This window comes from Coregonus lavaretus, assembly GCF_964263955.1.
Source record: "Coregonus lavaretus genome assembly, chromosome: 27".
NCBI classification, from domain to species: Eukaryota; Metazoa; Chordata; class Actinopteri; order Salmoniformes; family Salmonidae; genus Coregonus; species Coregonus lavaretus.
In genome coordinates, this window is record NC_140014.1 from 28,509,677 (window position 1) to 28,533,723 (window position 24,047).

Below are 24,047 nucleotides of genomic sequence, written 5' to 3' on the forward strand. Positions count from 1 at the left end.
TGATTATACCATCAATGGCCCCCTAATACATGCATAAGGAGGTCTATACCTGTGAATAAATAGATGTTGAGAGTCTTTAAGGGTCACCTATATATAGGGTCATATATTGCTGTGGACGCTGAGACCAGATATGCCTGTATTGACCATCGTTTTGGACATTTTGGTTATGTAGACCTAATAATGTCGTGAATGTTTCATAATTTGTTTCATAAAACGTCTAGCATAGTGGTTGAGGACTGTGGAACAAAAATAAATCGATATGCTTTACAAATTAATGACATATCATCAATCACGGGGAGGTGTATGTCATTGATATGTAGGCTATTTTATTTTCCCGATCCTTGCAAAATATGAAAGCAAGCACCTGAATTTCAAATCCACTAGGCTATAGCAATAAGTATTAACTCTAAAGGGTAAATATACAAAAAAAAAAATAGCAAGTAAATAATTTTCTAGGGATTTCCAAAATGTTGTAAGCTTTTCGATATACCGTCACTAAATGCATCAATATAGTGTATGCCAATTCAAAATGTTATAATGAATACGTGTCTAGGGAGGAAGGAGAAGGAGAAAGCTGCTCAGTGCATTCCAAGTTAACACATAATTTTCTCTTCCAGAAGGGGTCGCCATGATGTTGTAGCACAGTGCCCAGGCGTCCGCTTGTAGCCTACTCCGTAAACATGGAGGGGGAGGGGAGGGGGGAATCTCTCTTGCTGCTTGTCCCTGTTCTCTGCCCTCCATCCTCTTTCGCTCTCTCCTTCTCTCTTCATCCCCTCTCTCTCTCCACTGCCCCCTCTCTCTCCTTCCTCCAGCAGCGCCTTTCCTTTCATTGCCAGAGCCCTTCAGTTATTTACAGTTCTCGTGAAATGTCTCACTTTGCTGCCCTAAGCTCCCCACAAGATATCTAACGTTTTTTTTGTTCAAATAAGTGTAAGAATTATACATAAAGGCAAGTTAGGGACGACGAATTATAAACATTTGTGTGCCTGTTAGTTCCGCCGAATGAGGCAAGATTTATTTGCTGAATATTGAAGTCCTCGAGCTACAAACCGTGATTATTTCAGTGGAAAACTGGTCAAATGTTGACAACCTTTAAGCCCATGTAACACTCAGCATTGGGGAAGGCAACCTAATGAGGAAATATCAGATCGGCCGGCCCTAGGCTGGCTTAATTAAATGTTAACTTATTCAAATATAAAGGCTTGAGCTGCACATCGCGGCTTAACTAAACTCCCAGCTTTTTTCCTTTATTGCGCTTTATTTATTCTCCACTCACACGTGCAAATCCCCTTCTATTTCCCCAACGCACCGACTAGAATGACCATTGCACTGCATGACCATTGCACTGCAGCTTTCTATTTCCAATTCTGCCCCCTTTAGCTATGTGATTTAACTAATTAGAAAAAAATACTTCATTAAGTTTTAGAGGAGAAGGGGGGGGGGGGGGGGAGCTAAATCTGTCACTCATTTTTAAGAAGACAAGCACCACTGGAGTGTAAAGAAATCGGCTCTAATTCAAAAAAGCGACCAAGCGCAAAAAGTCCTCAACATTAGCCTGCTAGTTATTAATGTGATTTCCCCCTGAAACAGAAAACCCCATCGGTAGTTTTCTCTCCTTTTCCACAACATAATTTTTATGCATGTTACCACTCACCCATAGATTATGAATGGCCTTTTAAGTATTTACTATTTAGTGTTGTGTTGTCTCTCTTGTTGTGATGTGTATTTGGTCCTATATATATATATATATATATATATATATATATTTTTTTTTATCCCAGCCCCGTCCCCGCAGGAGGCCTTTTGGTAGGCCCTCATTGTAAATAAGAATTTGTTCTTAACTGACTTGCCTAGTTAAATAAATAATAATAAATAAAATAAATAAAATAAATAAAATAAATAAAATAAAATAGGCTGTGTGTAGTCAGTGGGATGCAGGTTGGAGTATTGTGGCAGTGGTGAAGACCTGACTGTGTGATGCATCTCACTAGTCCATAGTCATTTAGCTATCTCATTTTATAATCATGCTTCTGAATTTCAATGCACGATTGGTGATTTTTATTTATTTATTGTAGCCTATAATGGTATGATTTTCTAAAGAAAAACTAGGACTATTATTAACAAAACTATTATTAGGCACATCATTATCAATAGGTATTATGATATAAATGTTAATGTCATTATTATTTTTATGATATTAGTAGTATTATTACTGTGTGGCCTACATTGTTGGATTTAAGTGTATTCTTACTTCAAATAAAAATGGCCTTCTGTAAATGTGTGGGGGGTTTTCTTTTTCTTGCTGCGGGCACTGTTAGAATAAAAAAAACGCTTTTATTCGAATACAGTAGTTGTGTGAAAATATCATAAATGATAAATAGGTTGTACGGAGATATCTTCAGCAGATGCGTTCATCAAGCGTAAATGGGAGGTAGGAGAATTAGGAGAAAGAGTTAGCAACATTCCTGCAGGGGATACGTTGTTGACAATTAAAACACACACACACACAGGAGAGATACACTCACTGTATGCATATGCTGATAAACTACTATGCTGAGTATTTGAACACATCCCTTTCTTCCTTCATATCCAAACACAGTGCTCAATAAGGGTATATTGAAGTCAAGGTAAACATACACTTCACTATACGCTGTAAACAACATTTATGAGAAGGTCTCCGAAAGATTGTTTTTCAACCGAATGAAAATTATTTTATATTCAGTTGGAAACTGTTTAGTAGCCTATTAGAAACGCATTCAAGACCAACGGTAACTGAAACCGTATACATCCATTTTTTTGTCAACATATTGATAAATCAAATATTTTTGCATCCCCATGAACCAACAGGAAAGCCGATTAAAATATCTCCACCAAGTCTAGTCAAGTCACAGCAAAGCAATCAAACAATATCTCCAACGCTCCCTCCGTCAAAGTGAGGTTTGTTTCCAATCCTCCACCAACTCCGTCCCTATTCCCAATTTAAATGAAATTACGTTGAACCAACGTGGAATAGACGTTGAATTGACGTCTGTTCCCAGTGGAAAGCCTCCCTTGGCCTCCACAATCCTTTTCCGTGTGCTATAATAAACCATTTTCCCCGTCCTTTATTGATCAGTCAGTCCGAGCTAATGTAATTATCCTCATCAATAGGGGACTGCAGGGAGAATCATTATGCGGTTGACAATGATAAATGATCACCGAAATGCGGCCTTTTCTCCAGCGGACCCCTGCCTCTGACCCGTTCACATACACAACGTAGTCATAGAAACACCTTTTTGCAAAAAGAGAGAACTGCTGAAATGTTAAAAAAGGAGGTCAGCATTCAAATAAAACAAAAACACACAGAGAGATAGAAACCCACCCTAAATAAAAACTGTTCCCAAAGCAAGCCATTTTTGTGAGGCCAGCTGCAAAGCGAGGACGTGTGAAGCCCAACCACTCACGCGCACCCACTTACAATGCAGCGATTCGAAAGAAGAAAGCTACAAACTTAGAGCAATGTAGGTTTAACTTGACACACAATCGTGAATAAAATACCGTTTTATTTGCAGAAAACCATCTTAGTAGCAATGGCATTTTGTAGCCTATTTCTTGAGACACTCCAAAGCGCCCAAATCCTGAGCCAGTGTTGCAGATCGAATAACCTACTTTGCCAGGTGCTCTATAAGAAGATAAGATATGATCATAAGGTTAGGGCTTTATTAACATGTTGCCTGTGTACCCACAACCAGCAACGGCGTCGTGTTCTGCAGGGTATTGTACACATTTAATATCGTTGTCTGAGACTGGGGAGAGGATACGAAAACGGTCTGGGAAAGGCCGGGTGGTTTTGTGTTGTGCAGAGAGAGCAGTGCAGGGGGACTATTCCTTATTTTATTCCTGCAGCAGTACCCGAACTAGCTTTGACAGGGAGGAGATGAAGGGGCGGTGTTGTTTAGCTCGGCTGGATCATCCATCATTCCTGTCACACCGAATCGGCAAAGGGAAGCAGCAGAGGCAATCTACCTTCTGTCTCCTCGAAAAGGGAGAAAGGGGGAAAAATGAGAAATACTATTAATATTACCCCCCCCCCCTGCCCCGCCACCACCATCCACAATAATCAAGGCGTTTTCTCTCTTTTAGATCAGATAATCTCCACACAAAACGGAGGGCTTCTTCCTTCCGTATTATCCACATAATAGGATGACAAAAAAAAAGCTGTGTTTTTGTATCTTAATTTGACGCAGTTTTAAAACATTGAATATTTTGCATATTTACTTGATTATTTTTGATTTGGTTTATGTTTCAATATAGGCCTACATATTTTAATTCCTGTAATATTGAAATACGCATGCAACTAGTCTATTACCAACGCAATCTTCAATTTGTAAATCATTTCTTATTTTCACCTTTTCAACTCTGAAAGTCTTGGAGGCTGCACACTTGATTGAATAAAATAAATATACCAAACTATTTGATAACAAGAGCCTGATAATATCGCTTATCAAAATAATTGTATAGGAATGCTGAATTATTAGAAATTAAATAAATTAGGCTACTATCAGACGAAGATTATTCAGCAATTGGAAAACGTATAAAAAAATCTCGAATATCACAAGGCAATTTGTGTTTTTGCATCATGATCACGACTATAAGGCATTTCGAAGGTAGTAAGTTGCAATAAAAGTAAACATAATATTTTCCCCCCTTTCCACCAGCCCTATGCTTGTTCTGGCTCAACAACCCAATGCCCTCCCTAGACGTCACTCACCTACAGGCTACAGACAGGGCTGAGCGGTGGAGTTAAAACGGGAAAGCCCTGTAGCTCTAACAGTTCTGTACAGTAGACCATTTGAAGAACAAAACAAGTGTTTGGTGTAGTGACCTTCCTAATACAGAATTTCCTATAGAATAATAAAAAAACGATGTATTATTATTATTATTATCAACTGCTTTCGCTGTGTGGAAGAAAAATGTAACACAATCCACTACGTTTTACAATAGCATTATGGACAGGCGTGTAAAAATAAGCCCAGCCATTGCAACACGGTTGGAGTTAAATCCCTTATCTGAAGGGCAGAAACATTTCATCCTGCAAGACAGAGAGATAGTCATTTCTGGTTTAAGGCTATGACTTCTATGGCCGCGAGCAAATACTGGCAAAGAGATATCAAAAGATTGTCAGTGAACCCGTGGGCGAGTCGGATTACGCCGTCAGGGGTCGCTGTAAAGCGGCGGAAATATCCACTTGCAGCACATGTAGGCTACTGAAGCTATGTTGTCAGTTGGAAACGGCTGTAGCACAAGGGAAGGGACAAATGCATATTCTATTGTTTGAAGCCAATGGCAAAACTGAGGTTATTTTAAATTTGTTGAACTAAAGGCTATCGAAATCGATTATCTGTTCAAACTCAACCGAAATGGGAAGGCATGCAAATCAAAGGCTTTGCACCTCCATTTCCACTGATATAATAATGAAAAACAAAAACTCATGCCATATTTGTGTTTCTGACAGAGCAAACCATTGCAAATGTAATTAAAACACAGATTTAAAATTAATTTCAAATGATTAATTTCTTTGGTTGCAACAGGTCGCCAGGTTGCGTTTTCTTTCTTAATTTCACTAAAGTGGCACCACTCCTTTGGGGGATTTTACAACTATAAACATTGACGGGTAAGGTAACCTAAGGGTGCAGAAATGCACTGTCTTTGAATGTACAATTGAGCTTTGTAGCATTACCCTAATATTGATATAGCTATTTAGCCAAACTTTGCTAACCATTTTCTGTCAGAACCATGACCATGATAACTTTGTAATAATAATAATAATATACAACCTATAATAAAATATAAACCCATTACTGTAGGCCTAATTGCCAGTACTCTTAGTTATGTTCGTAACACACAGCACACAAAAATCTAACAAAAATCAAAAATGAAATATTTATTACAGCATTTGTGACTGAACACCTTTTAAACATTACGTCACAGTCCTCATACAAGTATTTAATAATGTATTTTTGACAAAGCTTAAGGGAGATGGCATTTTATCATCTAGTGAGGAACACGTGCTGAAAAAGGAAGGAATTCATGGACATACAATATCAATGCCACAGCAGATCTGAAACTAGCAAAAACATTCTTTTTCAATTGAGGTAAACACATAGAATATCTAACATGAAACAATTAATAGACTGAACTCTGTACGAAGTTTGTTGCAATATTCTCTTAGCTTTTTCCCAAAGCTTTGAGTTCATAATTTAAGTTCTTTTTTTTGTCTTTTTGTATTTTTTATGTTTTTTGGTGCATCAACCATCAATTGTTTCTCCCAGTGCCAAAGAATCCACCATTGAGTCAGTATTGTCCATATGGCAAGTACGTTTATCCAGAGGCAAAGAAGCAGAGTAGGATGCTGCTTTTCCACTATTAAGCTTCCTTCAATAGGCTCTGTCAATGAGAGTCCAATATACAAAAAAATAAAATAAAATAAAAATGTATAAAACCAACACATTCCAGTGCTTGGGCAATTCAAACTAAGAACTTTTTTAATATACCTACAGGGCAACATTCATTCATGAACCAAAAAAAGAGGGGCATGAAACATTTTCAAACTGAATCTTCTGGAGAGATCAGGTGTCATTTAGCAGCCTTTTCCCATCATGCCCTGTTCTTTATGGGGGACAGGGCCTGTTCTGCCTGTTGCTCTGGTTGGGAGCGAATGGGAGTCCATTTTTGAGATGTTCCATCTTTTCTTTTTTATAGTGCTGCTGCTGTTGCGCCACCGAGACAGTTTCTTCTCCAGGAAGGAGCACACACAGTGTGAGAGAAAGGGTTAACCTTATATTCTACAACTAGCTCAGGGAACATAAATCGAGTGATCAATGAAAAATGCACAAGTTTTAACTTCGTTTCTATAATTGTTATACTACAGTAGTTATAACTCTTGGAGTCTTTTCTTCTCTTTTTTTCTCTCAATTTTCCAGAGTGATTTCGTTTCAAAATTAGTTGAACGTGTCACTGGAGAGAGTGTGTACTGTGTTTGTATGTGTGTGTCTTGAGTGTGTGTGCATTTCCGTGTTTGAAAGTGTCCGTTGTCAAAACATCTTCTGTTGATCTTTAACAAAAGCCCAAGACTTTACAAAGTGTTTATGTCAGCTTGGTCCTTCGTTTGGATGAAAGTAACAAAATTGACAAGTAAAAAACAAAAAAATAAGAAAAAATCATCACAGCTCATCAGGAATTCCGTTTTTAATGTCTAATTCTGGTCAAAAGGGTCTGCGCTTTTATTCGGAATTTCTTTCTCAAAATAGCTTTGTTGTAGGGTTGTTGTTGTTGATGTTTTCTTCCCTTAGTAGCTGCTGTTGTTGTTGTTGATGGTGATGTTGACGTCGTTGTGGTAGTAAAGTTCCCTTATACGATTGGGCGTGGATGTCCAGGCCTTGTCCTCCAGCGCTGGGGTCAATGGGGCTCAATGGGGGGGGGGGGGGGGGGGGGGGGGGCTTATGTGCAGACATGGTGATTCCTGGGTGAGAGGAGGGTCTTCCGTGCATCAGCATGACTGGGTGGTGGGGATGGTGGGGGTGATGAGGGTGGTGGGGACCGGGCAGGTAGGGGTGGAGGGGGGGTCCGTGTCGAAGCTGGGTGGGGTGAGGAGGGGTGTCATCTGATGAGGAGGGGTGTAACTTTGCGGGGCCATGCTCATGCCCATAGGACCACTCTGAGGTACGTACTCCCCTGGCATGCCTTGAAGCCCTGAGATGAGAGAGAGATAGGGTTAGAAACAAGCACTCGTTTGAATGGAAAAGTATAACAATTTTTTACTACTATATTCCATTACCGTGACTTTGACATAAAACAATAAATGAATTTATACTTTGTGTAAAGTGAGCTCATTTTGTGGTGTAAAAATGAAGTCAAATAACATACTAACTACATTTAGGATTATACATGCCCCAAAAGTCCAAAGCTACTTCCGAAATGTTGTTTCTAGGAGCAAAACATTTTAGGCGATTGAGAATCCGTTACAATGCCAATAGAATCATGGTCAGTTCTCAGGTTGGAAAGTGATCTCCAACCATCCAGACACTGTCATCCTGGAGGATGTGAAGCTAGCAGCCTTATTGATGTTAGCAGCACTAATACTTTTACAGGCAGAACAGTCAATTCCCCCACTGAATGTAGTGACAACCTGAATAGAGGCGTTTTCTCAGGGGACGCCCTACTGTGAACATATTTGATTTAAAACCCCTTAAAGAAGTTATTAAATAATTTAGAGCCCAGTTAACTATAACAACACGCCTGTCTAAGAATAGCGTTCAACCTTTGCGTTTTCCCCTCCAATAAGAGGCACTTCTAACCAAAACAAAGTGCTGCTCTTGGAAGAGGGGGAGCGTAGGTTTAAGAGTGTAATGACAACAACAGCTAAAGCACAGAGACAGCAAGAAATAGAGGCAACATAGAGATAAAAGGAGGGAGAGAGAGAGATGTAGAGAGCAAGAGAGGGAGGGAGAAAAAGGAGGTAGGGAGGAGAGGGAGGAATATGCTGATGCGATACCCCTTGGTATGGAGAGTAGGGCCCTGTTTTGAAGTGTGTGGAAACCCCAGCATGTTGGCATCCCCTCACTCTGTACCTGGGTGGTGAAGACAGAAGCATGCTCAGTGTTGCCTCTGTTTGGGTATTCAGGGGTGTGTTTGTTGTCAACAGACCAGTGGGAAGGTAGTGGTGGTGGGGGGGCCCTGTGGCCTGGGACTGGAGTATGGGAACAGGCCTGGTCCAGAGGCCTGGACCCTGGAGAGAAGCAGGGGAGAGCAGGCGTGGGTCTGGGTCTGTGGTGGAGCCAGTGGGGCCTGGACCGGCCTGCTTTGTAATGTGAACCCCTGGTGGATTAACTCTGCTGGGGAGGGAAGGGTGGGGGAGTGTGGTCGCCGCAAGGTCACCAGGCATGCTCACTCTCCACATTCCTCCACCTTAGTACACTGCAATTAAGAAATGACACAGGAGGGCCCAGCAAGGTGAGGAGGAAGCGAGGGTGAAAAAAGGACAGCATAGGCCAAGATTAATGACCAATCTCATTGGCTGAAAGCAAGGTGCCATTTTCTAATACTCACTACCCTCCTACTATCCACGTCAGTTTATTGGAAATTCACATGTTTGTCGCAGCGCTCTCTTAAAACCTCACTACGGGGTCATAAAATAAGTAATTCAATTTGGCGTGCTGGGTTGGGCTGGGCAGGACTGGGGTGTATGGCGAGAGCTGTGCGAGGGGTGCCCTCACCTCCATATAACCTGGAGCGGCTCCTGTTAAAGGCCCAACAGATGTTTTGACACTGTAAGATGGTAATATCCAGTCTTGTAAACTGCAGTCATTCTGTTAAGTAGATCTGTAGGCCCCCCTTTATTAACAGGAGTGGTAAAACCATCTGAAGACAATAATGGTGACTAGGCTCTCTCTCTCTCTCTCTCTCTCTCTCTCTCTCTCTCTCTCTCTCTCTCTCTCTCTCTCTCTCTCTCTCTCTCTCTCTCTCTCTCTCTCTCTCTCTCTCTCTCTCTCTCTCTCTCTCTCTCTCTCTCTCTCTCTCTCTCTCTCTCTCTCTTCCCATTCTGTTCAGTTCTGTTCTATTCTGGCAGAGCAGGCCTGCTCAATGGCTGGTAATAATTAAGTACCAAATATACCATATTGTTTGGCGGCGTAATCAAACCAGAAGAGGATAATATTCCTCAGTATTAAGCTATTAATGTAATTGGTCATGAAGCATAAAATATGTTATGTAATTGAATAGTCTCAAAATTATATAGCCTATATTAAGAATTAGCCAAGCTGAGCAAATGTTGTCTCTGTGTCTGTTTTAGGGAACATTGCTTCCTGAAGTTTTTTTTAATCCCTGATGCCATTAACAAAGACAGGAGGGGATGAGATGAGAGAGGGAGGGAGGAAAAAGAGGAGAGAAATGGGCTCTGCCAATAGAACGGCTGTGGTGACCCTTCAGAAATTCCAGGCTCCATTTACATATAAAGCATTCTTTTAATCAAGGTAAGTGTTATTATATTGTGCCTCATTGGGCAAAGGAGTTTGGCTGTTAAATAAAATATATTCTGCCCCGCCGCCGTTGGGATGCGATATGTCTTGATTTTTCAAATGTCAGCGCTCTAGCACTAGCGGGAGGTGGAATGGCCAGGCTTAATCAGACAGTGTGTGTGTGTTGTGTGTGTCTGTGTGTGTGAGAGAGAGAGTCTCGGGTCCTTACATTTATCTCTGTGTCTCTCTTTCCTCTGTCTCTGTGTATCTCATGTCGGGGCTAGTCAATGCCCCCTCCAGTAAAAAATAATCAAAACACACGTGTTCCCTCCCCTCGCCCCCATACTTGCCACCCCCACCCCCCAGTGAAGGATCGGCCATGTCACCCACGGCTCGTATATCTCGCCCGAGGACCGTAATGTACTGCGGCGCTCCCGTCTTTGCATATAAGATAATTTGGGCATCAATCGTTCCCGAGACAGATTTATGTCACTCAGAGGACAGTTTCACTTCTCCTTCTTTATCGCTTCACTGGAGCCTGCTTAATTTCTCCCCGTCAGACCCTGCCTCCGGAGATGTTATTTTTTCCCTAAATGTCCAACATTTGCATTGGCTGTCGGAGATGGGGAGATCGATGGCCCTGTTGGGATAAATTAATGTGTGGCGTCAGTACATGCCATGCTAGCAAGGCCATGGTTGTTGGTTGTGACGGTTGTTTTTCTGTTGTCTGGGCTGGCGCCACAAGTCCCCCCCCCTCTCTCCCAGGGACCGACAGGAGAAAGCTTCACGGCATGGCGGCAACTCCCACTATTCCCAGTCCTTCTATTCATCTTTTGGTAGCTAGCTAACCCCCCTTTCTTACCCCCCTTTCACCCCTTAAAGCACCATGCTACACCAACCACACTCACTGGTTGTCAAGGGGGTTGCTGTGGGGGAGGTTGTTGTAAAATTAGGGTGGGGATGGAAAGGGGATTGTGGGGGAGTAAGGGGGTTTGTGGGTTAAAACCACAAGCCCAGAGGTTTGAGAAATAAAGCCAAGGAAATAGAGCACAGTTGTACTTACTTCCCCCTTTTTCTTTGCGTTTTGCTTTACAAGATGGAGGTTACATGTAGTGCCATTGCCCATCCATGCCCATATTCATCCCCATTCCACTCATAGGCCCTAGAAGAGGAGAAACACGTCAGAGAAAAGGTCAGCAGAAGGTCAAAGGTCAAATCACAGTCAGGTCAGAGCAGATAGACACCCTGGTAGGTAGAAGGAAGGATTGGTTAAGTCTGAAGAGAAAACAACAGAGAGGATGTGGGAAGAGAAGGTACAGTAGTGAAGTGTCTAAAACTGTTAGTCCCCACAAATCTCCCCATTCGTTACAAAGATTTGTGTGTCATTTTATATCTAAGTGAGATGGGTGAAAAGAGAGACAAGCAAGGCAGGCAAATAGTGATACCTAAGGGAGTTGGAGAGAGGAGGGTGGAATTGAGTGAGTTAACTTTATTAAGGTGCAGTGATATCATCAGTAGTTTTGTGACATTGGTTAGTATTGGGTTGATGATGCTGCCATGTACAGCACAGTAGTCAGTGCTGGGGTGACATTTCTAGGGCTAGAGGGGTTGGTGTGTGTTGCTGTCAGTAGTCATACAGTAACAGGGGGTGCATTGGTGACTGTACACATACACAGAACAGTGACTGGTATACAGTATGCAGGACAGGAGGAGGAGTAGGAGGAGGGGGGGCTTACCAGCTGGCCGGATCCCCATGTGTTGCTGGCCGTCCAGTACAAAGCTGCCCATGGGCTGGCCCTCCGGACTGTACGCTGCTCCTTGACTCACTGAAGGATCAAGAAGAAAACCTGATTGTAGTCAAAACATGGACACGAAGGGGGGGGGGGGGAGAAGACACACCACACAATCAGCTTATTGTCCCAGCTCTGGCCCAAACATGCTGCAACACATTATGTCCACCATGACTGATGCATGACATGCAAACACATGCAGTATGAGTATACACACACAACCTCGCACACACACACACACTTTAACATTAGACCACAGAAGAGATAATGCATTGTTCTCTAATTGAGAAAAGAAAGAATGCAGTTTGACGAGATCCGGACGTTCTGTCAAGACCATCACCAGCCATTCCCCAAGCAACAGTGATGTTAGTTCATGGACAGAAACACGTTATGGGACATCATTGGCACAAATATCACTATTTATCCCCCTGCAATTGTCATTGTCTACCCCTGCAAATTCCAATTACTTAAAATCTCCAGATAACAGCGAAGGTGAAACGACTGATTATGATCATTATTTAGAAATAAGATTGATATTAAAATATTTATGTTAACATCATAATACTGTCCACAGTAGTAATCAAATTAGGCCATAGTGTAATATTATTAGCCCTATTCAGTAAGAGCATTGTGGAGTCTGTACCAAACAGCATATTCCTGGGCTAAACAGCCTAATCCGGGGTAATCTGTCAATCCTGAAGATTTGGGGAAGTTTTTAGTCATGCTGTCTTCGGAGAGATTGCTGATTGCCACACTCTAAACACACGCTCTCTGTCTCTCTCTTCTCTACTCTCTCAAATATTCCCAATAAACCACAGTAATTGTACTGAGATTCGGAAAGGCACGTCTCATTTCAATAATTGGTTAACTTCATTTGCACAATCTCCTCACCAATTTGTGGGGCTCTCTAGACTTGGAGCAAGCTAATCAACAAAAAGCTTTTCTCCCTCAAAGACAAATTATGTGGTGTTTTTCCTTAGTAATGTTACAGTCGATACGGCCCAGGGTGGCTACATAAATTCCTGTCCGGATTATTTGCTAGATTCTAGAGTGGCATGTTTACGACTTAATCTTTCAGTGCTTTTTGTATTCTGACCATGGTAGATATGGAAAATCAATGCCTGATCAATTTACAATATGAACCCTTCCTTAATCCTTTTCAGAGGAATGGAAATCTCTCCCTACGTAGGGCGTCCAGCCAGAAATCATATTAAACTCATTCTAATCCGTTAGGTAGTTTTTCATGACCAGAATGAATTAATCGCCCACAATTACTAAATTGAAATTATGACGTTCAATACCATCGCATATAGGACCCTTGATATTTCAAATCTGGGCTAAGTGAATACCGAGCAGCAACAGCCAGAGGACTGACACTTGAGGGAATTGAGTGAGTTAAAAAACACAAAGTAGATACCAAAATGCTCCAAGCATTCCTGGAGCTTCTCTTGTGCCCAATTATCAATTCACAGAGAGAGAACGTGTTTCTAAAGCACCTCTCAGGGTTAGATTAGGATATCGGCAATTACAGGCAATTAGCTAACAGATAGCGCCACCACCACACACTTCCCATTGAGAAAATAAGAAGATAGGGTGTGGTGTGTCTGTGTGTATGGTGGAAGTAGGGGGGGGGGGGGGATTCTCCCTTAAAAATGCAGGCTAGTAGGCATGATGTGTATGCCAGTAGATGAATTGGAAGAGTGGGTGTTTCTGGAAAGAGTGGAAAAGATATGTAGAGTAGACTTTCTTTACCTGCTCGATTTGACTGGTCAATCATGGGCTGTACTATTCTTCTCCTGGCATTAATGAACCTGGGAGAGAGGAGAGAAGAAAAGAGAAAAAATACTTTAAATCACACAGCATTCACCAACAGGAGAATTCATCAGAAACCGCAACACAATAACACAGTTTTGCATGACTTAGTAGCAACATTAGCCACCGGCTCTTAGAGAGCCAATCAAAACAGACACAGCAACAACAAAAGGGTGATTGTGAGCAGACTTGGAAACCCGACAAGGTTTTCTTTTAATGCTCCTTATGATCTATTTCCCTTGTTTAATAAAGCTTTTGATTACATTTGGTTGCTATGGAGAACGGGGCAACATTCCACAGGCATTAAGTGTGTGCTGTGGTGAAGCAGCCATGCCACTGAGAAACTAGACCACTCAGTAGGCTATGTCACATCTCTCACACACACACATGCACTCACGCACACACATTAACACACACACACCCTATAAACATGTTATTCCTAGCGTGTTATCACTCATTAGAAATTCAAAATAATAAAAGTTCGCAAAGGGCAACATACAAATGGTTCCTTTCATTTGTCCACCCCCAACTCTCTCTCTCTCTCTCTCTCTCTCTCTCTCTCTCTCGCGCTCTCTCACTTGCACCCCCCCCCCCCCCCCCTTCATTGTAGGGGGTTCTTCTCCCCGTCCAGCTGTCTATAAATGAGGACCAGGCATGGCCACTCGGCGCTTTCACAAGGTATTGTTATGTCAGCAAGCCCATCAATTAGGCTGTGTGAAGTTTTATCACCGCCACAGCCACGATAAGTGCAGTTCCACAAAGCCTTCCCTGTGCGGCCCTCCCCGATCCTCCTCTCTGCTCCCGCCGCTTTCCACTGTAAAGACCATGGGGTCATCTGAAGGTGACTGCCAGCCAGAGGCAACCTCTTAAAGTCCCAAATGGGACGCAGTGACCCAGGGCTGTGTCAAAGACAAGCTGGCTACACTACCCCGGACTGGGCCGGCATTACCAATACTGGCCATCTCCATCTAGTATCTCTCTCTCTCTCTCTCTGACACTCTATCTCTCTCTGACACTCTATCTCTCTCTCTCTCTCTCGCTCTCTCTCTCTCTCTCTCTCTCTCTCTCTCTCCTCTCTCTCTCTCTCTCTCTCTCTCTCTCTCTCTCTCTCTCTCTCTTCTCTCTCTCTCTCATACTAAGAAGCCAGAGAGGAGTGAGATTCCAGCATGGAGCCCTTTTGATAGAAGAAAAAAGATTGAAATGTAACTTTTTTGGAAGGTGGAGAAGGCAACGCTACAGTACTGGTCATTAGATGAAAAAAAGAGAAGGTTCTGGAACCAATTTGAGTTCCTAATCCCCCGTGAACCCCTGACACCTGCCCTTACCTTCACCTATTAACATAAACATCTGTAATCTGCCTGCTCAAAGTGACATGGTTAAATGGACAAAACGGTTGGGAAAAGAGATGGAGGCGCGCTTATTTGCAAAGGTGCACCCAGAGTGCAGGTAGGGTATAGGGTGTACCGCTGGCCCCAGAGAGAGGAATGACAGTTAGACTACCATGTACATGGGAAATAAGAGGGGAAAAGCTAGGTACACCATATCAATGTTGATTTGGGAATGTGAATATATTAGGATGTTTAGATTTGTTTGTTCTTTTTTTTGTTTAATATATATATATATATTTTTAGGGGTAGATCAGCTTTAATATTGCAGATAGATTGTAACTTCCATCAATGTAATTGTCTGCATCACTTCCAATCCCCCATATATATTATTTTGCTAATAAATATATACATATACAGTGCCTTGCAAAAGTATTCATCCCGTTGGCGTTTTTCCTATTTTGTTGCATTACAACCTGTAATTTAAATGGATTTTAATTTGGATTTCATGTAATGGACATACACAAAATAGTCAAAATTGTTGAAGTGAAATGAAAAAAATAACTTGTTTCACAAATTCGAAAAAAATTAATAATGGAAAAGTGGTGCGTGCATATGTATTCACCCCCTTTGCTATGAGCCCCTAAATTAGATCTGGTGCAACCAATTACCTTCAGAAGACATAATTTGTTAAATAAAGTCCACGTGTGTGCAATCTAGGTGTCACATGATCTGTCACATGATCTCAGTATATATACACCTGTTCTGAAAGGCCCAAGAGTCTGCCACACCACTAAGCAAGGGGCACCACCAAGCAAGCGGCACCATAAAGACCAAGGAGCTCTCCAAACAGGTCAGGAACAAAGTTGTGGAGAAGTACAGATCAGGCTTGGGTTATAAAAAAATATCCTAAACTTTGAACATCCCACGGAGCACCATTAAATCCATTATTAAAAAATTGAAAGAATATGGCACCACAACAAACCTGCCAAGAGAGGGCTGCCCACCAAAACTCATGGACCAGGCAAGGAGGGCATTAATCAGAGAGGCAACAAAGATACCAAAGATAACCCTAAAGGAGCTGCAAAGCTCCACAGCAGAGATAGGAGTATCTGTCCATAGGACCACTTTAAGCCGTACACTCCATAGAGCTGGGCTTTACAGAAGAGTGTCCAGAAAAAAGCCATTGCTTAAAGAAAAAAATAAGCTAACACGTTTGGTGTTCGCCAAATGGCAAGTGGGAGACTCCCCAAACATATGGAAGAAGGTACTCTGTTCAGATGAGACAAAAATTGAGCTTTTTGGCCATCAAGGAAAATGCTATGTCTGGTACAAACCTAACACCTCTCATCACCCCGAGAACACCATCCCCACAGTGAAAAATGATGGTGGCAGCATCATGCTGTGGGAATGTTTTTCATCGGCAAGGACTGGGAAACTGAATTGAAGGAATGATGGATGGCGCTAAATACAGGGAGATTTTGAGGGAAACCTGTTTCAGTCTTCCAGAGATTTGAGACTGGGACAAGGGTTCACCTTCCAGCAGGACAATGACCCTAAACATACTGCTAAAGCAACAGTCGAGTGGTTTAAGGGGAAACATTTAAATATCTTGGAATGGCCTAGTCAAAGCCCAGACCTCAATCCAATTGAGAATCTGTGGTATGCCATAAAGATTGCTGTACACCAGCGGAACCCATCCAACTTGAAGGAGCTGGAGCAGTTTTACCTTGAAGAATGGCCAAAAATCCCAGTGGTTAGATGTGCCAAGCTTATAGAGACATACCCCAAGAGACTTGCAGCTGTAATTGATGCAAAAGGTGGCTCTACAAATTGACTACGGTGGGGGTGGGGGTGGGGGTGGGGGGGGGGGGGGGGGTGGGGGTGAATAGTTATGCACGCTCAAGTATTCTGTCTTATTTCTTGTTTGCTTCACAAATAAAATATATTTTGCATCTTCAAAGTGTTCAAATCGAACCCACAATTGCTGATGCTTCAGATACTCAACTAGTCTCAAGAAGGCTGTAAGGGTTCGATTACAGGCTCAAAATGACAAAGAACTTTCTTCTGAAACTCGTCAGTCTATTTTTGTTCTGAAAAATGAAGGCTATTCCAAGCAAGCAATTGCCAAGAAACTGAGGATCTCGTACAACGCTGTGTTTTATTGCTTCTTTAATCAGCACAACAGTTTTCAGCTGTGCTAACATAATTGCAAAAGGGTTTTCTAATGATCAATTAGCCTTTTAAAATGATAAACTTGGATTAGCAAACACAACGTGCCATTGGAACACAGGACTGAAGGTTGCTGATAATGGGCCTCTGTACGCCTATGTAGATATTCCATTAACTCCACCAGTCCTACCGATAATATAATTTACGAAGATTATACCTTTATTAAAATTGTGATTTTTTTAATCAATTAGTATATTTGAGTTTAACCACAATATTTGTTGCATTATTTGTTCTGTCGTTTCTGGAGGAATAAATTGAAATTGCAACCAAATTTCTATGGCTTGTTTCAGAAATAGTGATATTTGGGAGATGATTTCCTTTTCAAATAACTGAAAGTGAGAGGTTGTAATCTGAATAGAGGGAAAAAGGCCATTCTTGAACATGGGGTGAGATAATCTTACTAATTTGCTAGAGAACCAGTTCAGATTTAAGTATAACTTTTGTATGACTGAAGCTTTTAGTGATAGGTCTAATGCTTTAATATTAATATTAATATTTAATAATGTCTGCCCTCCGAATGCATATTCATTATATAAATAGGCTCATTTAATTTTATCTGGCTTGCCGTTCCAAATAAAATGGAATATGTTTTTTTCATATAATTTCAAAAACTGTTCGCTAGGCGTAGGCAAGACCATAAGCAAATAGGTGAACTGGGATAATACTAAAGAGTTAATCAGGGTGATTTTTCCACAAATAGACAGGTATTTACCTTTCCATGGTAGCAAGATCTTATCTATTTTTGCTAACTTTCTATTAAAATGTATTGGAGTGAGATCATTTATGTCTTTTGGGATATGTATACCGAGTATATCCACATCACCATCAGACCATTTTATTGGTAAACTACACGGTAATGTAAAAATTGTATTTTTTAGTGATCCAATACGTAATATAGTACATTTATCATAATTTGGTTGTAATCCAGAGAGGTTAGAAAATGTATCTAGATCTTCTATGAGGCTGTGGAGGGATTCAAGTTGTGGATTTTAAATAAAACATGAATCATCAGCGTACAATGACACCTTTGTTTTTAAGCCCTGGATTTCTAATCCCTTGATTGTTGGATCTGATTTTAATAGCTAACATTTCGATGGCCATAATAAATAGATATGCTGATAGTGGATAACCTTGTTTTACTCCTCTTGACAGTTTAAAACTTTCTGAGAAATAGCCATTATTTACTATTTTACACCTAGGGTTACTATACATGATTTGGGACTGTGATTTGTGATCTAGTGAAGAGAGGTTTTGTTTTTGGACCTATAGTAAATACAGGTTTAAACTGTTTGTGGCTCACACATTATGAGTAAGAGGGATATAAAAGAGCATCTTTGGGTGTCTATCGTCTATGTTTACTGTCAGAAGCGTCACTACGCCTGCAGTACTTTGGAAAGAGACAGGCTTCCAGCATCTAAACCAGCTGAGCAAGTAAACAAAGCAGAAATTCCTGCTATGGCGCTCCCTCTGGGCAGGCTCAGAAATATATGTCCTGCTCTCTCTTTTTTTCTTTCTCCCAAGTGGCACACAGGGTTTGGAAATTATAACCATGTGCATTCTTACCTATTCTGGGACATAACCATAAACACGTAATATCAGAATTGTTCCTTGCAGGTGATAAATATTCCCATTCCGGATCAGTGACGGGAAGACAGAGCCTCAGGAATAACAAAGTGCACATGAAACAGTGTGTTTGAGTTACTGATCATATTTAGAACCCGTTTCGATCTTATCCAACTAAACGGTTGCTCATACAGTGGGGAGAACATGTATTTGATACACTGCCGATTTTGCAGGTTTTCCTACTTACAAAGCATGTAGATGTCTGTAATTTTTATCATAGGTACACTTCAACTGTGAGAGACAGAATCTAAAAATCCAGAAAATCACATTGTATGATTTTTAAGTAATTAATTTGCATTTTATTGCATGACATAAGTATTTGATACATCAGAAAAGCAGAACTTAATATTTGGTACAGAAAGCTTTGTTTGCAATTACAGAGATCATACGTTTCCTGTAGGTCTTGACCAGGTTTGCACACACTGCAGCAGGGATTTTGGCCCACTCCTCCATACAGACATTCTCCAGATCCTTCAGGTTTTGGGGCTGTCGCTGGGCAAAACGGACTTTCAGCTCCCTCCAAAGATTTTCTATTGGGTTCAGGTCTGGAGACTGGCTAGGCCACTCCAGGACCTTGAGATGCTTCTTACGGAGCAACTCCTTAGTTGCCCTGGCTGTGTGTTTCGGGTCATTGTCATGCTGGAAGACAAACCACAATCCATCTTCAATGCTCTTACTGAGGGAAGGAGGTTGTTGGCCAAGATCTCGCGATACATGGCCCCATCCTTCCTCTCCTCAATACGGTGCAGTCGTCCTGTCCCCTTTGCAGAAAAGCATCCCCAAAGAATGATGTTTCCACCTCCATGCTTCACGGTTGGGATGGTGTTCTTGGGGTTGTACTCATCCTTCTTCTTCCTCCAAAAACAGCGAGTGGAGTTTAGACCAAAAAGCTATATTTTTGTCTCATCAGACCACATGACCTTCTCCCATTCCTCCTCTGGATCATCCAGATGGTCATTGGCAAACTTCAGACGGGCCTGGACATGCGCTGGCTTGAGCAGGGGGACATTGCGTGCGCTGCAGGACTTTAATCCATGACGGCATAGTGTGTTACTAATGATTTTCTTTGAGACTGTGGTCCCAGCTCTCTTCAGGTGATTGACCAGGTCCTGCCGTGTAGTTCTGGGCTGATCCCTCACCTTCCTCATGATCATTGATGTCCCCACGAGGTGAGATCTTGCATGGAGCCCCAGACCGAGGGTGATTGACCGTCATCTTGAACTTCTTCCATTTTCTAATAATCGCGCCAACAGTTGTTGCCTTCTCACCAAGCTGCTTGTCTATTGTCCTGTAGCCCATCCCAGCCTTGTGCAGGTCTACAATTTTATCCCTGATGTCCTTACATAACTCTCTGGTCTTGGCCATTGTGGAGAGGTTGGAGTCTGTTTGATTGAGTGTGTGGGCAGGTGTCTTTTATACAGGTAACGAGTTCAAACAGGTGCAGTTAATACAGGTAATGAGTGGAGAACTGGAGGGCTTCTTAAAGAAAAACTAACAGGTCTGTGAGAGCCAGAATTCTTACTGGTTGGTAGGTGATCAAATACTTATGTCATGCAATAAAATGCAAATTAATTACTTAAAAATCATACAATGTGATTTTCTGGATTTTTGTTTTAGATTCTGTCTCTCACAGTTGAAGTGTACCTATGATAAAATTACAGACCTCTACATGCTTTGTAAGTAGGAAAACCTGCAAAATCGGCAGTGTATCAAATACTTGTTCTCCCCACTGTATGTACTTCTTAGGAAATGTATGGCATAAGTATACACAAAAATATTTTCAATTCAGGTTGCTGTCTACACTCGACTGTTATGCTGTTCCGACATGTTTTAATTCGAGTAGGGAAAACAGTTCTTTACAGCAGCATACACAAAATGGTCCGTGTCACGTGGCCGTGGCTTGCTATATAAAGCAGGCAGACAGGCATCGAGGCATTCAGTTACTGTTCGACTGAATGTTAGAATAGGCAAAACGATTGTCGTTTTGCCCATTCTCGTCGGTGCCAGGCGTACCGGTTCCAGTATCTCAGAAACGGCCTCAGTCTAGGGTTTACAGAGAATGGTGCGACGAACAAAAAACATCCAGTCAGCGGCAGTCCTGCGAACGAAAACAGCTCATTGATGAAAGAGGTCGAAGGAGAATGGCAAGAATTGTGCACGCTAACAGGCGGCCCACAAACAGACAAATAATGGCGCAGTACAACAGTGGTGTGCAGAACGACATCTCGGAACACACAACTCGTATGTCTTTGTCACGGATGGGCTATTGCAGCAAACAACCACACCGGTGTTCCACTCCCTATCAGCTAAAAACAAGAAGAAGCGGCTCCAGTGGGCACACAATCACCAACACTGGACAATTGAGGAGTAGAAAAACATTGCCTGGTCCGAAGAATCCCGGTTCCTGTTGCGTCATGCTGATGGCAGATTCAGGATGTCCATATAAGCAGCATGAGTCCATGGTCGGTGGCGGTGGTGTAATGGTGATTGGGAATGTTTTCCTGGCACACTTTAGGTGTATCTGAACATAGAATCCATGCCCCGAAGAATTCAGGATGGTCTGGAGGCAAAGGGGGGTCCGACCCGGTATTAGATTAGTGTACCTAATAAACTGGCCACTGAATGTATATGGATATTCAAATATTTTCCCTCAAGGTCGCTGCCAAGATTGACCCCCTTCTTGTCAACACTGTCCCATTAGCGGCCAGACACACATACACATACACACACACACACACACACACACACACACACACACACACACACACACACACACACACACACACACACACACACACACACACACACACACACACACACACACACACACACACACACACACACACACAGACTCTGTTTTTATTCTCTGAACAAGTAGCCACAGTAATGCGGTTGGTGGGGGCAGCGGGGAGGGAGGGGGGGTTGCTGACCGACCGAAGCACCACTCTGCCCCCAGAGCACCTTTTATCAGTTTGAGTAAAGCCAATTGAGATTATCAGAGCCAGGCCTGATAACACTGTTTTCTCTCCTCTTATGAGCTGCTAATGGTGTGTGCTTAAAACAACAACAGCAGGAATTCTCCAGAGATGGAGGGAGGAGTGAAGGGATGGATGGCAGGCAGGGATGAAGGGAGGAGTGAAGGGATGGATGGCAGGCAGGGATGGAGGGAGGAGTGAAGGGATGGATGGCAGGCAGGGATGGAGGGAGGAGTGAAGGGATGGATGGCAGGCAGGCAGGGATGGAGGGAGGAGTGAAGGGATAGATGGCAGGCAGAGATGGAGGGATGTGGCCATGTGTGGAAGGGGGGGACTACACTCCCAAACCTTCTGCTAACACACAAACATCCACAGCATTGACACAACCACAGTCACCGCCTCTACATGTCCGGGGGATAACCAGACCAGAAGAGAGAGAGAGGCAGGCACACTAGGGACAGACAGGGGTTTCACCAAAACCCTCCAATCATGTTTTAGTATTTATATCTGGGGGTTTCCCTTATGGTCTTACACTGCACGGCATTACGACACACGCACCCGCGCGCGCCCAAGCACGCACACACACACACACACACACACACACACACACACACACACACACACACACACACACACACACACACACACACACACAGCGGCTCTCAGCATGGGAACTCCATGCTGTTTTCAAACAAATAATTAAAGCAAGGTTACGGGGTCTTGGGGAGGTCATTTCTGTGGATACCACTCAGAATGTGTACATTACCCAGAGAGAGAGAGCGAGAGAGACTGTTTAATGTACACTGCTTTACTAATCCACTCAGAGTCACAAAAGTAGAAAAAAGGTTCCAATCACTTCTAATTCGTAAGGGAAAAGCTTCTGTGTGTGTAAGTGTGTATGTGCATGCCTGTGAATGTAGCCTACTGTACACAGTGTCTGCTCACACACTACTTCACCCAGCATGTTTCTATCCACCAGGAACATACTGTGTCTATGTAGAAATACTCTGTCTGCCACAGGGCCAAGAGTGTATCACTTTCAAAATAAGTCCTATAGAGACATGGATTTACTGCAGCTCTGGGTGTTTTTCTATATGGGGCCTTCGCAGCATTACACAATAACAGCAACAATATGAGTCATGGAGTCCAGACAGCATGAGGCCACTTGACCCTGGCTGTCCACTGAGCTCTATCAACACACGATCCCCAGCCACTAATATCAGCTCACTCAAACAGTGGGGAGCGCCACTGCAAAGCAACCGTTTAGGTGTTAAATACCCCAGCTAGCATGTTAGCACGCTATGCTACGCTAACACCAGACCACAGTGCGTGTGTGCAAGGAAGGGGATGCCAGTTCCATAATAATGACTGCTGTCCTGTGTGAGAGAGAGAAAGAGACAGAAGTTCACGTTCAGAAGACCTTAGCCTTGGTGTTCTATTTCGTCCTGCTACTGTCACATGCTGTTTCTTCACAGAGAAATAAAGGGTTCTCAGAGAGAAGGGAACGGAGGAATGGTGACTTTGTGTTTAAATCACAACAAACCTGTCCTGCTGCTGAATCTCTGGGGCTTGCCTCTCCTCTCTCTTCTCTTTTTTTTCTTCTTCTTCACCTCCATTTTTCCTCCTCTCAATCTGTCAGAAAGGCGTTGTTTCTGGTTAACTGACTTGCGGCCACACCTGGTAACTTGTTCCTATTGTCAGCATTACTTCCCTGAGAAATCCTCATGCCTAACTATCCAGCCCTGGAGCGCAGCCAAGAGAGAGACCGAGAAAGAAAGAAAGAAAGAAAGAAAGAAAGAAAGAAAGAAAGAAAGAAAGAAAGAAATAAAGAAAGAAAGAAAGAAAGAAAGAAAGAAAGAAAGAAAGAAAGAAAGAAAGAAAAAAAGAAAAAAAGAAAGAAAGAAAGAAAGAGAGAAAGAGAGAGAGAGAGAGAGAGAGACTCACAGGGCCAATGGGCCAATCACGGGGGAGATCAGAGGGAGCCCAGCCAATGGGGAGCGGGGTCACTTGTTTGATGAGTTTGTGATGAAAGAGAGACAAGGAGAAAGTGAGAGAGAGAGAGAGAGAGAGAGAGAGGCATACTAAACATGTCTCTCCAAGAAACAAAGAGAGAAGGGGTCCTTAAAATAATCATGACACAGAAATAGTTGACAGTTAACTGTCTCCATAGCTAACCTGAACATGCCCGTTTGGAGCACCCATGCCAGAGTTAGGGGAGAGAGGGGAGGGGTGGGGGTTGGAGCGAGTTTCCGTTTGCCAGTCAAATTCCTGGGCCTCTGCTTTTGCAAGAATGAT

At 42.5% G+C, this 24,047-nt stretch overlaps 1 pseudogene across 1 annotated transcript in view; it reads right to left on the reverse strand.

Moving 5' to 3' along the window:
* Nucleotides 1-7,280: 7,280 nt before the first annotated feature.
* The window catches only part of LOC311102656 (homeobox protein Meis2-like), a 49,068-nt pseudogene continuing 32,301 nt past the window's right edge, over nucleotides 7,281-24,047 (reverse strand). The window contains exons 9-11 of the transcript XR_014615783.1: nucleotides 13,538-13,596; nucleotides 11,732-11,842; nucleotides 7,281-7,731 (exon numbers count right to left, since the gene is read on the reverse strand). The product of XR_014615783.1 is annotated as a homeobox protein Meis2-like (transcript). The remainder of the gene's footprint in view (nucleotides 7,732-11,731; nucleotides 11,843-13,537; nucleotides 13,597-24,047) is intronic.